The sequence below is a fragment of the Pipistrellus kuhlii genome, unplaced genomic scaffold (assembly GCF_014108245.1).
Source record: "Pipistrellus kuhlii isolate mPipKuh1 unplaced genomic scaffold, mPipKuh1.p scaffold_m20_p_3, whole genome shotgun sequence".
In the NCBI taxonomy this organism is placed as follows: domain Eukaryota; kingdom Metazoa; phylum Chordata; class Mammalia; order Chiroptera; family Vespertilionidae; genus Pipistrellus; species Pipistrellus kuhlii.
The window spans coordinates 153,449,429-153,464,860 of NW_023425529.1; the positions used below are offsets into that span (position 1 = coordinate 153,449,429).

A 15,432-nucleotide genomic window follows, 5' to 3' on the forward strand; every position below is an offset into this window, starting at 1 on the left:
TACCTATGAAAGATATATAAACTATATACATAAGTTTTGAACTCACAGAGTTTTTGGTCAATCCTACTCTCACTTCCTTTTCCTCTAGTATCCCTCAGGCAATGGGAAAAATATTACACTTGAATGTAATATTTACGTTTTTATTTATTTGTTCAACATATTTAATACTAAAATGCACTTAAATTTGTAATTTGGACAGAAGTAACCTGACAGACAGGAAGAGCCAAGCTCTAACCATACCATGAAGTGACATGGTTGCGTCTCTTCTGGGCATATCCATTTGATATATTTAGCCTTTGTCTTTTTCCAAGTATTTTATTTGGAAATCTATTTGTTCAAACACTCTTATCTTTTTTAGCACTATTCCTTCCAAGGTATGGGATAGTACTGCTAGCTTTCTCTCAATTTTTTTCTTTCCTATTGCCCTAGGCACCTGACTGGATAGCTAGAGACTCTATGTCCAGCCTTCTTTTCTGTGACTTAAGTTCTTGTCACTGGAAGTGAGTAAAAATATATGCCACTTCCAAATCTTGACCATAAAACCCAGGTTATGCACTCTATCATTCTTTCTCACGAGCTCCAACAGTGACTAGTTGAAATCAGGAAGATGAGGACAAGGCCCAAAGGAGACAGAGCAAAAACATGAAAAGAATCTGTGTCTCTGAATGACCTCCCAAAACAGAGCTAACCAGTCATACTAAATTGGTTAAACTGCTACATAATAGAAAAATAATTTTCTATCTGAAAGTGCCTGTCATCTAGGTTCTCTTTGTCATGGGAGCTTAGCCTGTACATTAACTGATACCGAAGAAATCAGTTTGTGCAATCAAAGTCTATTCTTTAGAAATGCTACATTTTCCAACAATAACTGCATATGAATATGGACTTCTGGCAATTAAAAAAATTTAAGTCCAAAATAGATTAATTTTTATAAAACCAAGTCATATGTCAAGGTCTGACATGTATTTACAACAATACCTGATTGAATTATTTAACTAAAATGAATTAAGAGAGAAAAAGAACCAATTTCCAATTAATGCTATAAAACAAGTTGGGGTATCAGTGTGGAAAAAGTACGACAAAATGGAAGGGTGCCAGGCAGGCCATTGGTTTAAATTCAAAACCTCACAAACATTATCAGTGGAACTTTTTATGTTACTTAATTTTTCTGAGCCCTAATGTAATGTAATGTAATGTAATGTAATGTACGTTATAGGAGGCTAAAACAATCCAGCGTGTGAGATTATAATAAATCTTTAACCTGGGAATGACAAATAGTAGGCAGTCAGCAAGACTGTTAGCGGTTATTATTTAAACAATGAACATATTTACATACAACAGCTATAAAGAACAGCCCCTCTCACTAAAACACACATAAAACTCCTTTGATATCTATGTTAATGAGAACTCTTTCAAGTCCCATTCTGTTGCTGCTTCTTAGATTGTCTATATTCAGCTGATCCTCTCGAGTAACTCTGATGTTTTCTTCCCTGAAGAAGACCCTCAACATTATATTTAGAAAATGCTAATTCTTTATTTGCAATTGCTTCAGAGTTTCCCCTAAATGCCAAGTGTTTAACAAGAGTACTGCTAAAGAGGTTTGTTTCCTTTGTGTGTCCTATAAAATTTAACTGGCACTTATTACTCTGAACTGAATTTTCTTGGGGTTTGTGGAGAGCTGTAGATCTACACTGGTTCCAAATCCTTCTGCATATTGGGTTCTGAATTTGGTCCTGAGTTCTTTTATTTAAAAAAAAAATGTAACTTATAAGTTGAGTGTGAGGTGAAAATCAAAACCTCATCCCAGGTGCATAGAAATCAGGAGGCAATAGCTCTTCCTATGCAGATCTCATATCCTCTCTGGTTTTTCAGAATTCTATTCTTTGCCAATTCACCCTCACAATTGTGTAAGCTAAATAAAAAACAGAATTTTAAATGAAAAAAAAAATCCCTCATATTATAATATTATCATGCTAAGAAGTATTTTTGTGGTGTTGTTTTTTAAATAGATTTTTATTGATTTTAGAGAGGAAGGAAGGGAGAAAGAGATAGAAACATCAATGATGAGAGAGAATCATCGATCAGCTGCCTCCTGCACACTATCATCCTGCAATCCAGGCATGTTTCCTGACCAGGAAGGATCTCCAGGTTCATAGGTTGGTGCCCAACCACTGAGCCATGCTGGTCAGGCAAACTAAAAAGTTTTGAAGCCCTTTGTGGAACAACAGATGACAGAGTCATGTGTAAAAATATCAGGTGAATCTACACAAACTGTCTTAAGACCTTTAGACTTTTCATGCTATGGTGTATATTTTAATCATCTACAAATGAAGGTGTCATTTGATCACTCATTCATTATTTTATCTCAGCTGGTTTTACAAAGCAAATATATCTTCCCAAATAAAAAATATTGAAAATAACAGTGAAATGTATATGATCTATTGCTGTGAAGAAGACTAACTCAATCCCAACAGAAGATGGGTAGAGGGGGCCATTGTTATAAATATCCTAGATTTCCTTTCTAATGAAGAATATACATGCTTGCTTCTGTGAACACATATAAGTGTACAAGAAAAAAATATTTAATGTGTCTGAGCCAAAAAAATGAAAAAACTTCACAATGATAGCCCTAGAAAAACCAATTTGTTGTCATTGCACAAAATGTAAAAACTATCAACAGTCTCTAATCAATATCAATAGGAAAGAAAAGCTGTTGCTCACAGTTTAGGGAATGACACCAGATATATTTATTTCATCTTCTCTTCAGAAATCTCAACCAGAAGTCAAATCAGCCTTGGGCATGTGCTCTTTCTTTAACTGATCCTATATGCCTTCTACTGCCTGCCTGAATGTGGGTGAGTTATAATCATGTCTATAAAACAGACATGATACTATTTGAACCATCTCTCTTAAAGGTTACTGTAATAATTACTCCAGAAGAGTGATGTAGGTATGTCTTGCCAAGCTTACAGTGATGTGTAAATATAAGAACTTCAATTAGTCTCTGTTAGGTAGGACTTACTCATCTTGCTTAACTGAAATTTTATGTCCATTGATTAGCAAGAAATCAATGGACAACATACCTATAGTCAACAATATTGTATTGTATACTTAAAAGATTTGTTAAGAGAGATCTCATGTTAATATTCTTACCACAACAAAATAAAATTTAGAAGAATCTGTTAGAAAACATAGAGAACAATAATTAAAACTTTCTTTAAAGTTTTTCTAATGAGTGTTTACACTAGGGAAGAAAACATGTTGATCTTATTCATATCTAGACGAGTGCAGCTTAGCAAAGTCCTGCCATATAATAGGCATTCAATAGAATGTTACTAAATGAAGGAATAAATTAATTAAATAAGTAATAACATCTTGAAATTAGAACAGTATTACCCATAATCTCTAAAAATATATAAAAATTATATGTTATATCAATTCTTCTGGCTTTTATAGGGCCTTCATGAAAAATACTTTTTTATAACATGGTAATAACAGCTAACCTATATTATTTATTGAACACCCTACCCATTATACAAAAACAACAACAATAACAAAACACCTGACAGCATTATCGCATTTGAAAAACACAACTGCATTTTTAGAGGCTTCTTATATTTCCAAGAAAGAAATATGGGAATTGAGATATGGATTTAAAGTGTTATTTAATGCCTAAATTTTGGTTTTAGTTTAATATTCAAGGGCAAACCCAAGTGCTATATGCCATCATTTTTTCCTTCCTAACTACTTGAAAAATTTTATCTGCAATTGAAAACAATAACAACAAACACTACAAATATTTTGACATCCTTTCTTTTTAAAACAGAATATGTGATAAGTGAATTATCATTCTCCTTTGTCTTAAGAAAGAAGGGAAGCACAGAAAGGTCAAGTAACGTGGCAACAATATCGAGCAGGCTAAAGGAAGATTAATTACCATAATCCATCCCTCCTTAATTTCTAAACTACTACTTTTGTTACATGCCCTCTCTAAAAAGTTAATGATCATACTACATATAAAAGTTCAAAAAGTAAATGATCATCTACATTAAGTTGTTACACTACTTTGCAGTTATGATAATGTTAAGATTTTTCAAATATCAATTAGTCTTCAAATGTTAAACTAGCCAAAGAAAGCAATGCTATACAAAAGTATCTGGTCAACTTTTTAAAATCAACATAAGTTGGCAAATACTTTAATCCGCCCATGACAGAAGCAGTTGAAAGAAGAGGAGTTGGTATTGGAAGAGAAGGCAAAGCAAATTTGGATACAGAAAAATACAAGTCCCAGTTATCCTGGGTAAAAACTGAGGAAACTTCATATTCAGGCTTGTTAGACTATTTATAACTGGCTCTGTTACGTTTCAATCAATTAATATTAAACTAGTATATACTTAATATGTAGGATATATCATGGGATATATAAAAAAGTAGAAAATACTATGCCTATTTTTTACACTCCTAGAAAATATTAACGTGTAATTCTTTACCTACTAAAATAAAATAAGGAAACAGATACACGAAGAAATGCGGCAGACACATTATTACAGAAGTTTAGAGTATATATGTCTTCTTTAAAATTTTCAAGACTCAAATGAGAAGAAAAGGGTGGGAAGTTGATTTAATGTGTTAAATATAAAAACATGGAGGCCAGTCTAACTCAAGCATGGTGTCTACATAAAGGAATAAGTGTAGAGGAGGAGAGGAAGGTCGGGGCCAGATTGCAGAGCTTTAGATTCCAAGCTAGGATTCAAGTGAATTTGCAAGAAAATAAGTTTCTGTTTTGAAGCTGAAATTAAAAGAATCAAAGCTATGTTTTAGGATGGCTTCAGGTGAAACATACAAAATACATGAAAGAAACCTAAAAGCAGAGAAAACCATGCAGGCCAATCAGTCGTGATTTATATAGATAAAACTCCAATATGCAAATAGACCAAATAGCAGAACAATCTAGCAATAATGTGCACTGACCACCAGGGGGCGCACATGGAACATGGCAGGTGTCTGCCGCTGCAGGATGGTGGAGCAGGTGAGTAGGGGCATCAGATCAAGGCGGGTGCCAGTCACTGTCATTGTGGCAAACCTCTGGTGGTTAGTGAACATTCTTTGCTCCCACACACCACAGTCCCTCCAGGCACTCACACCAGTGGATGCGAGTGCAGGAGCCATCCCACTGGCATCCACTGCTGGCGCCTGGCACTGTCCCCAATCACTCAGTGTCAGCAGCAGGTGTGAGCAGGGGCTGCCAACCCAGATCACCCCTCAGGGCTTTTCCACCTCCCCCTACTCCTGAGGGGTGATCAGGGCCGGCAGCCGCCTCTTGCACCGGCTGGTGGCAATGGTCCCACTCGCACCCGCTTCTGGTGCCAGCCCCAATTGCTCTGCACCATCAGTAGGTTCGTGTGGAGCTAGCAGCATCAGCACATGGGAGCGGCAGCAGCAAGAACAGAACTGCTTGCAGAGAGGGGGCCAGGGGCCACGGTGGGAAGGGCAAGACAGGGGCACAGAGGATGGACTGAGACCAACCCCTGTGCCCACCACAGCCTGGCAGCCCACAGTTGCTTTCAAGGTGCATGAATTCGTGTACTGGGCCCCTAATATAAAATAATGAGTGAACAAGACAGGAAGTAAAAGAAAGGGAGAAAAGCACTGAAAGGAACTGTTCAGGCTTGATAACTGGTCGCATATAAAGCAAAGAAAAAGAAATCAAATACCAAAATGTAAAATCTAAATGATCGGGGGGGGGGGGGGGGGGGGGGAGAAACAGTGCTAATTAAAAATTAAGGAAGCCCAGGAAGAAATGTCCTGGGGAAGAAACAATTTCGTTTGGGGCATATGGATTTCTGGGAATAGCAGGCCATCTATGTAAAAAAAAGGTACTGTCCATGTAAATGGTGCCTGTAAATGAAAGCTAGGAGCCCAAGGCCCAAGAGGAAGAGTTATTATCTATTGCAATGGAGGAAATTCCCAAGAATGGTAGGAAGACTCACAAAGGGCTGAGAGTTTGTCCTTGTGCTATTCCTATAGGTGGGAGCAAGGAAAAGAGGAGATAATCTAGAGAACTAGTTAGAAAAATAGAGAGAACCATGAGAGCATACTGGTGTTACAATCAAAAGAGCATGAGTACTGAAATATAAATGAATTAGAGATCAGGGGGAAGAAACTGATATTCTTATAAAGAGCAGTTTTGCAGAATAATGGTAGCAGTAGCTGAAGCTCAAGAACAGAGTAGGCAGTGAGAAATGAAGGCTGAGCATGACAATCACCAACTATTAAGAAAATTAAAGTATGTTATGAGAACAGTGCGGGAAGAGGCGGTATCTTCTGTGGTGGAATAAATGACCCCAGGTTGAAATGACTCTATTTCAACCAAGTCACTAACCTGGAATTGCTCAGATAACCACATGAGCAAGAAGGATAGAGGGCATCCTCCCTGTCCTTCAATTCCTAAGCCGTATTTAGGAAGAGAATGACTCTAGGAATATTTTCCATACCTCTTGTACTCTCTGGTGAGACTAAAGATACTTAAAGGATTTCTTCAGAGTTGGAATGCAGTAGCCTTTCCTTTTTCCACCTCATGAGAAACCTTAAGTGGATTCTAGAATAAATTACTATGAGCTGAGAGAAGGGTCAACCATCCTTTTTAAAGACAGACCCAGAGTAACGGGGGCTCCCAAACTCATCAGGCCAGGGATGCACACGTGCTTCTCTAAGACCAGATCCGAACCAGAAAGGAGAGCAAGCAGGCATTGACCCCATCCGTGTAAGTCTCCTGGAGCAAGAGGAGACCTCGGCAAAATGAAGCAGGAGGTACTGTGGTCTAGTGTTTGGGAAGAGACCACCTCTGGCTATAAAAAAAAAAAGCATGTGTTTCAGGTCAAGGAAATTGTGGGAGAGGAAGCCTCCACAAACACCATCAGGAGAAGAGGATGAGATTTAACATGGGCCAAGAAGAGAGAAAAGCAAAGAGGTAGGCCACACCTGTCTTACCACCCTCTTACCTAGTCCCCACCGTTTCAAGGAGTTAAGTGGCAGATGCCAAAGGGAGGATATTTGTATTTGCTCTTGATCCTGGTCTTCCACTCCTTTCAAGCTCAAATTTTATGAGAAGAAATGGCTGGGGGTTTGCAAAGGCCTGTGGGTATGCAAAGGATTGGAGGTTTGCAAAGTCCTATGGGTATGCCAAGGCTTGGGGGATTACAAAGGTCTGTGGGTATGCAAAGGTTGGGGGTTTGCAAAGGCCTGTGGGTATGCAAAGGCTGGGGGATTACAAAGGTCTGTGGGTATGCAAATGATTCAGAAGGGAAACATTTGCTATCTCAGGAAGGCAGCATGAAAGAGGGAAATTCAGAGGTGGCCATCACTGTATTTCTGATGGAAAAGGACAGAATGATCCCCTTTTAAGTGATGGAAACAGAGCAGTGAGAACAATGACCAGGATAGAAAGGGATAGAATGTGAACTCTTTTGTTTCATAGCAAGAGTCATTTTGGAATCTAAAGCGATGGGATGAGCTGCACTCAATTAAGCAAACACATAACAAAGAGAAATGAACTAAAGCAGGGTTAGAAGGGAACCATGTGAGGAAGTAAATTAGAATTACAAAACAGGAAAGAAAGCAGACTATCATGTACAATTGTCTCACTACTCATAGACAGAAATATCATCAGGTAAGGTCTGTGATGGGAGAAGATTTACCCTTGCTGGTAAATAAGGCAAGATTCCAAAGTAATGCAATTTCCTGGATACATTTTAAACAATTATCTCATCAAGAAAGTCGGCTTCTGGGGCATTCTGGCGCTGAGCTGGGCGGGGAGCGGGGGTGCAGCTCGGTTTCCCTCATACCTCTGTCCCTCAGGAGGCACGAACCCCACCCCTTCGCCGGCCAGGCTGACCCCACCGAGTTATCCCCTGAGGCGTGAGCCCAGGGCAGCTCTGGGCACCCCCCTCCCCTCCTCACCCCTAGCCCCACCCCCCCACTCCTGCAACTTGGCTAGCCAGAGCTCCAGGGCTCCTGGGGGCGAAGTGACCTCCAAGGAGGCAGCCGGCGCCCCCCCCCCCCCCCCCAGCCCCAGGCCAAGGGACAGGAGAATGGCCCTGTGAAAAGCAATGGAGATCTATTCCCCCAAGGGTGAAGGGGAGTCGCCCCCTGTGAACGGAACAGAGGAGGCAGCCAGGCCACTGGTGATGCCATTGAGCCAGCACCCCCTCGCCAGGGACCTGAGGCCAAGGGGGGTGTACCTACCCCCCAAGGAGACCCCCAAGCAGAAGAAGAAGAAATTCTCTTTCAAGAAGCCTTTCAAATTGAGTGGCCTCTCCTTCAAGAGAACTCGAAAGGAGGGTGGGGGTGAGTCCTCTGCCTCCTCACTCACAGAGGAAGAGCAGGAGCAGGGGAGATGGGTGCCTGCAGTGAGGAAGGCTCTGCCCAGGAAGGGAAGGCTGTCGCCACCCTGGAGAGCCAGGCGCCCCAAGCTAAGGAGACTAGCGCTGCCTCCAAGGGAGGAGACACAGAGGAAGATGCAGGGCCCCAGGCTGCAGAGCTGTCCACTCCCTCAGGGCCAGAGAGAGGCCCTACACCTGCCAGCGAGCAGAATGAGTAGCTGGGTTGGGACAGGTGGGTGATCTCGGAGTTGCAAAAACTGTGCTGTCCTTGTGAGGTCACTGCCTGGACCTGGTGCCCTGGTTGCCTTCCTGAGGCCAGAAAGGAAGCGGGTGCTGCCCCCTACCAGCTATGCTCCCTTTCCTCCTTTCCCTCCTGTGGATTCTCCCATCATCCACCTGGTCTTCCTCTGAAGGCCAGTTGAAGATGGTCCCTTGCAGTTTCCCAAGTTGGATTAGTGATGTGAAATGCTCCTGCCCCTGTCCCTACCTCTTTCCCTGTCCCCACCCCTACATGGGGCAATTGCTGGTTCCCTCCCCAATTCTTTTCCAAGTACGTTTTGTTTACTCCCCAAGTCCCTGAGCCAGATGTGGGGTGCCTACACTCCTAAACCCTGAGTGTCCAGCCTTCCCTGTTTTTAGTTTGTGCTGTGCCTAGTGGCAACTGGGCTAGGGGAGGACACTGCCCTGCCTAGGTTTTTATAAATGTTTTACTCAAGTTCAAACCTCCAGCTTGTGAATCAACTGTGTCTCTTTGACTTTGGTAAGCAAGTATCAGACTTTGGGGTTATAGGGAGATCTGTAATGTGAAACAACTTGGTGTTTGTTTGTTTGTTTTTTCCCCTCCCATTATTGTAAATAACTTTTAATTGCCAAATCTCAGGTTTGTACTTTTTTATTTTTTGTCTAACTTTTAAAACGATTCTCTTCCACCTGGTTTTACTGTAACATTTGGAAAAGGAATAAATGTCCCTTTAAAAAAGAAATTCAACTTCTGGAGGATAATTAGATAAAGAAACACAGCCTTTCATGAGTCTCAGAAACTTCTGCTGGCGGACCCTAGACCACTACCAAGTGACTTAGTATATGTCTACCTTACATCTGCAGAAAGGAAAATACTACCCACCATCACCAAATTTCTAAAAGGCTAATCTTGTAACTGAATACCCTCATCTACAACTGTAACTCTTGATATGTCAATGCATGCGTCCTCTAACCTTTGCCACCCTTATAAGACATATCAGATATGGGACAGAATCTGACAGAGAAAGCAGGTTTTAGAAGATAAAATTGGAATTTGACAATGATAAGAAAATATACTCATTGGCAAGAAAAGTATCCAAGACCATTTGGTTACCAAATGAGACTTGATTTGGGCAAGGCACTCACCCAAATTCCAAATTATTACTGAGTGGTATTTTGATTTGAGAGCATGAAGAAATTATATGAGTTGCTAAAACATAGGATAAACTGAAAAGAATATCAAAAACTCAGATCACACATATCCCAAAGGTCTTTTAAGAATAGGTAAAAGAGCTGAAACCGGTTTGGCTCAATGGATAGGGCGTCGGCTTGGGGACTGAAAGGTCCCTGGTTCGATTCCGGTCAAGGGCATGTACCTTGGTTGTGGGCATATCTCCAGTAGGGGGTGTGCAAGAGGCAGCTGATCGATGACTCTCTCATCGATGTTTCTAACTCTCTATCTCTCTCCCTTCCTCTCTGTACAAAATCAATAAAATATATTTTTTTAAAAAGAATAGATAAAAGAAAAGGCCAAATAGAAGTGCCAGCAATCCGTCAAATTTTGCTGAACTGCTTTCCAAATTTAGCATCTACTGCAGCGTTTTTCAAGCGCTGTTCCGCGGCACACTAGTGTGCCGCGAGATGTTGCCTGGTGTGCCGTAGGTGCAGACAAGACAAGAATTTTATAATTTTTCACTATTTTGTTTACTTAATATTTCATAATAAAGTAATTATAAAATACTTTCTTTGTGTTTATTTGATTCCTATTCAAGAGGATTACTTTATATATAGTCAATATAGGCACAGAGTTAAATTTTTTAACATTTTCTAATGGTGGTGTGCCTCGTGATTTTTTTCATGAAACAAGTGTGCCTTTGCCCAAAAAAGGTTGAAAAACACTGATCTACTGTATTAGATGCTCCAAAGAGTTAACACATCTCCTGAAATTTCTCACGTCTTAAGGAAAACTTATTTCACCCACAAGATATGTTCTAAATTATTGTATATCTTGCTAGGAATTGCTCATGCTTGAACAGAAGTTTGATCCCTGCTCCAACAATGGGCGTGTTTGGAAGGCAATCAATCAATAGGTCTCTCTCATATTGATGTTTCTCTCTCTCCCCCCACCTCTACTCTTTCCAAAAATCAATGGAAAAATTGTCCTAAGCTGAAGATTAATTTAAAAAATAAATTAAAATAAAATTAAGAGTTAATGCTGGTAATACAATAAAATTAGTCTACAGAGAACATAATTTAATTGTAATTTGTGTATTACACAATACCAGGTTTATAAAATAAATTTAGGTTGCTTAAATTTAAAATTTTTTGAAAAGATAAATGTTATTTTTCCCAGTGAAATAACATTTGTTTGCCTTAACTTTTTAAAAATGGTATTAACATGTCTCTATCTGAATTTAGTAGTTTGTTTTGAACTTGTTTTCTGGTATATAAGAAATGGGGAGGATTGGCTTATGTAGTAATTGGCATAATAAAATAAATGCAGTAAGGTTATTGCAAAATTAAGTATTGGTTGGCTTAAAATTGTCATATTTTTCATGACAATAGTATCAGAGTACATGATGGTGGATATTTACAATTTACCATTAGGGAAAAAAATACTCACCACCAGATAAAAAGTTATTATACCTAAGAGTAAGTCTTCAGAATAACATTTTTCTTTTTCTTTTTAATGTATTTTATTGATTTTTTACAGAGAAGAGGGAGAAGGATAGAGAGTTAGAAACATCAATGAGAGAGAAAAATTGATCAGCTGCCTCCTGCACGCCCCCCACTGGGGATGTGCCCACAACCAGAACCGAAACTGGGACCCTTCAGTCCGCAGGCTGATGCTCTGTCCACTGAGTCAAACCGGTTAGGGCGAGAATAACATTTTTCTATAAATAGATTTTTTATAGTTACTGAACATAGACTATTTCAATTGTTTACTGATGGTTTTAATGCAATCTTCTTTTTTCCTTTTCATGTTCATGTGCATATCTAATCAATAGAGTCTCCAACTACCTGTCTTGTATTGTATTTTTCCATCTATACTTGCATTTTTTTTTTTAAAATTGGTTCCCGGCCACAAGGAAAGATGGAGCTTCACGCAAGAAATAAAATTTTTTTATGAAGTCTGCTGTTTCTGGAGGGATCACTTTTAGTTTTCTCTTTTCTTTTCTTCTCTTTTTTCTTTTCTTTTCTTTCCTTTTCTTTTCTTTCCTTTTCTTCCCAGCTCTTTAAGTTGGATTTACCAGTGTCCTTCCCTGCTCCAGTTCCCCAGCCGGTTATGCCTATAGCTAGGAGCACAAGTAACACATTTCTCTTGTACCTGCCCCACATGTGGGGGCAGGAAGCAGGCCAGCCATGGATCCTGCTGGCCTCTCACCCCTCCTGCTGACTGCTGCCTCCTTCCTGGTACCACTCTCATCTCAGTATTGTCTTAGCTCCCTTTTAGGACTGTGCCCTTACCCAAAACATTGGCCTGCTAGCCTAGGACTCTTAACATCTTGCCTATTGCTTGTCAAACCTCTACTGAAATTGCCATCTTTTGCTCCCTTGTACTTCTATCAGAGGATTGGGAGTGTATGAGAAGAATATGGAAGCAAATGGATGACTCCAGCATTCCACAAGCCTATGATCCCAAAGTGACAGCTGTCTCAGTAAATTATTTATTCCACCCATTGTATGCTGTGGACAGGGTCCAAGAAACTGCACATGAACTTGTGAGGGATGTGCTCTCAATTTCATTAACTGTATGGAGGGTGTGAACGCTAATGTGAAAATTTAATAATTAAGTAGCTTTGGGGAAAATCCTATTGAAGTAAAAGTAATAAAACTAAACATAAAATGATAATGCTAAGAATTTGACTACCTGTAATCCATGGGTGTAGGTTGTATCTACTACAACCATATTGGTATAGTTTTACCTGGAAATTTGTTTTTCTGGAGATAATTTTAATATTCTCATAAAATAACATGATCTGAAAATTAGAAACCATTTGCTCATTTAATAAATGTTGCCTCCAAGGCATAAAGTAATTGTCATTTAATGCAAATATAATTATCTCACCCCACAATTGGAAAGATTTCAGTAACTCCTTAACATTCTCCAGATAAAACTCAAAGCATGATATACTTTTGCCTGCCTAGGATCTGGCCTGAGCCCACCCCCAGGTTGATACCATCACTCATCAACGTGCATATTCTCTAACACAGACTGAAATACTCAGTTCCTGAAGGCACCTTTGTGAGCATAATTTCCCCACTTCCACCCAGATAACTTTAACAAATCGAATTGTTGCAAGCTTATCTAGTACAACTTCATCTGTAAAAAATTCCCTATGGCTTCAGTGCTCCAGTCTCTACTAGATATACTCTTTTCTTACTTTCGTAGCAACCTTGTATAACTCTCTCACAGCACATATTCCATCCCACTATTAATGTCTATTTGCTTGTCCCTGGATGTATTGCTCCTGTGGAAGCCCTATCCCCAACCCAGCTATTTGTAGGTAGAACTTTTCTGTATTCACAACCCCCAGACCCAACACAGCTCCCAGACATTTTAGGTTCTCCATAAATATTTATTATATGAGTGAATAAATGAATGAATGAAATTTGAATTACCAAAAGATAAAAGATAAAGCACTGAACATCTTATACAATGTTTCTATTGTGCCCACTGCAAGTCTTCGCTCTGGAAAGGAAAAAAAATCAGGAGCATTTTTTTCTGCATCTTTTAAAAACATAAATGTAGTGTAGTGGCTGCTTCCTCAGACTTCACCAGGCAGAGGGAGCTATTTCTCACCTTCTCTACAAGGATTACTCTGCCCTTCCTTTTCTGGGGGCTCTGTTTTTTACAGGTTGGTTAAGTGTGAGTTCATCACTAGAGATGCCCTAGAATCTTCCTTCACTGAGGTTGGGGGTGGAGGAAGAGGAGAAGGAGGAGGAGGAGGGGGAAGAGAAAAAGGAGGGAGAAGAAAGTTGAAAGATAAGGGGAGGAGGTAGAAGGAGGAAAAGAAGAGGGAAGGAAAGAAGAAAGGGCAGGGAGAGGAGAAGGAAATTAAAAGAAGAAAAGAGGGAAGAGCCAGGCAAGGAGAGGAAAGCAGAAGAGAGAATAATTTTAGGCAAATTATTTTTAAGGCACCAGTTGAAGCCTAATTACCTTTTGTATGGGTAACTGACACTCAAATCCTCAGTTATTTATAGCTCAAGTAAAAACTAAATCTCAAGTACAAAATCAATTGGGTCACCATTGATTATGGTAACTGAACCACACCTTCTGGAAAACAGAAAGTTTGAGTATCAAATGAAGATACTTAAGTGTAGGGCAAAGTGATATTCTAATAGGCACTATGATGGCCCGATGCCAGTTTGCTGGCCTGCCTTGAGCTACTTTGTGCTGAGCTTTAATGATATTCCCAAAGGGAGCATCACCAATACTGTATGTTTTCATTCCCACTGCAAACTTTCCGTTGTTTCTCTTCTCCAGTTCAGTGCAGCATACTAGGGCAAGTAAAAATAAAAATGTTGTTTCCCCTTTTTCACAGTGACTAATGCTCATGGCACTGACAGATGCCAAGAAGTAGAATGAACACCGGAATTGAGAGGTAAACTGGCCATATTTGAAGACATTCTGTAAATAGCCTGGCCCGTACCCAGCAGCCTGCAGTATCCCCAGTGCATCCTGTCCTTTCTCACTGTCTTATGTTTAGATGTGCTGAGCCCTCTGCTTACAACGTTTTTCCTTGTCCCATGCCCCATCTCTGAATGACACTTAACTTTATTCCATGTCTCTGCTGACCAGTTATTTCCCCAAGAAGCCTTTCCTAATTCCTCAAAAGAAGCGAGAGGCCTCTCCTGGGTGCTCCCATAGCACCTGCTACAGAAATTCCCTGTTTTGTCAGGTCTCCCTCCCAATACATTGTCAGGTACATAGGGGCCAAGACTGTGTTCATAAGAGAAACTCAAAAATATCTTTTCTTTTCTTTTTTATTTTAAAAAAGGACAATTTAGACTGTTTTTATGAATAAAATTAATGTAATTTTATTTTAGATCAGTATCTGAGGAAAATAGCATCAATCAGGAAAAGGACAAAGGGACCGCCCATTGGGACAGTCTTACCAGTACAACAGGGCACAAGTAAGCACCAAAAACAAAGCAAAAGTCCTGCATGAGGCAATTAGAAGATTTTGAGAAATATTTAAGGAGATTTACCCTTAGCTTCTTGGCTGGTTTAACAACTTTTAATTCAGCTTGGCTGCAAGTTGTAGAGAAAAATCTTTGAAATATTTAAACTAATAGCAGCGTCACCAGTTATAAAGAGATAGGGAAGGGGGTGAAAACCCAAGATAAATGTAACATCTTTAAAGAATAATAAATTAGCTGGAAACAGCATCCAAAAGAGCAGTTCCCAAGATATCACCATGTAATTATAGCTCATCAGCATATGTCTCGCATATTCCAAAATAACCCGTTACACTACCCTCTTTCTCCCAAACTGGGAAAGGAAGATGACAGCAGGCTTCAAAAATGCAAACTAAATGGTTCTTTAATAACAGAGCTTGAATGTCCAGTATTTTCTATAAGTACATCATACCTAAAAAAAACAAAAAACAAAAAACAAAAAAAAAACAAAAAAAAAACGGAAATCATATTCCTAGAATTCAAATTACACTTATTTGATTTTCAAGGATTTTTATAATGCTTTGGAAACAAAATAAACTTTCCCTGTCAAACTTCAAAATAAATAAGAGATTATTCCCTAAAAGTCAAGTGTATCTAACAGGTTTAATTGAGTCCAGGACCTAGAGGA

At 39.5% G+C, this 15,432-nt stretch overlaps 1 protein-coding gene and 1 pseudogene across 2 annotated transcripts in view; one reads left to right on the top strand and one right to left on the bottom strand.

Annotated features, from left to right (window-relative positions):
* The window catches only part of FGF14 (fibroblast growth factor 14), a 548,196-nt gene that overhangs the window by 401,423 nt on the left and 131,341 nt on the right, over positions 1-15,432 (bottom strand). The window lies entirely within an intron of this gene.
* LOC118728542 lies at positions 7,731-9,060 on the top strand (annotated as a pseudogene).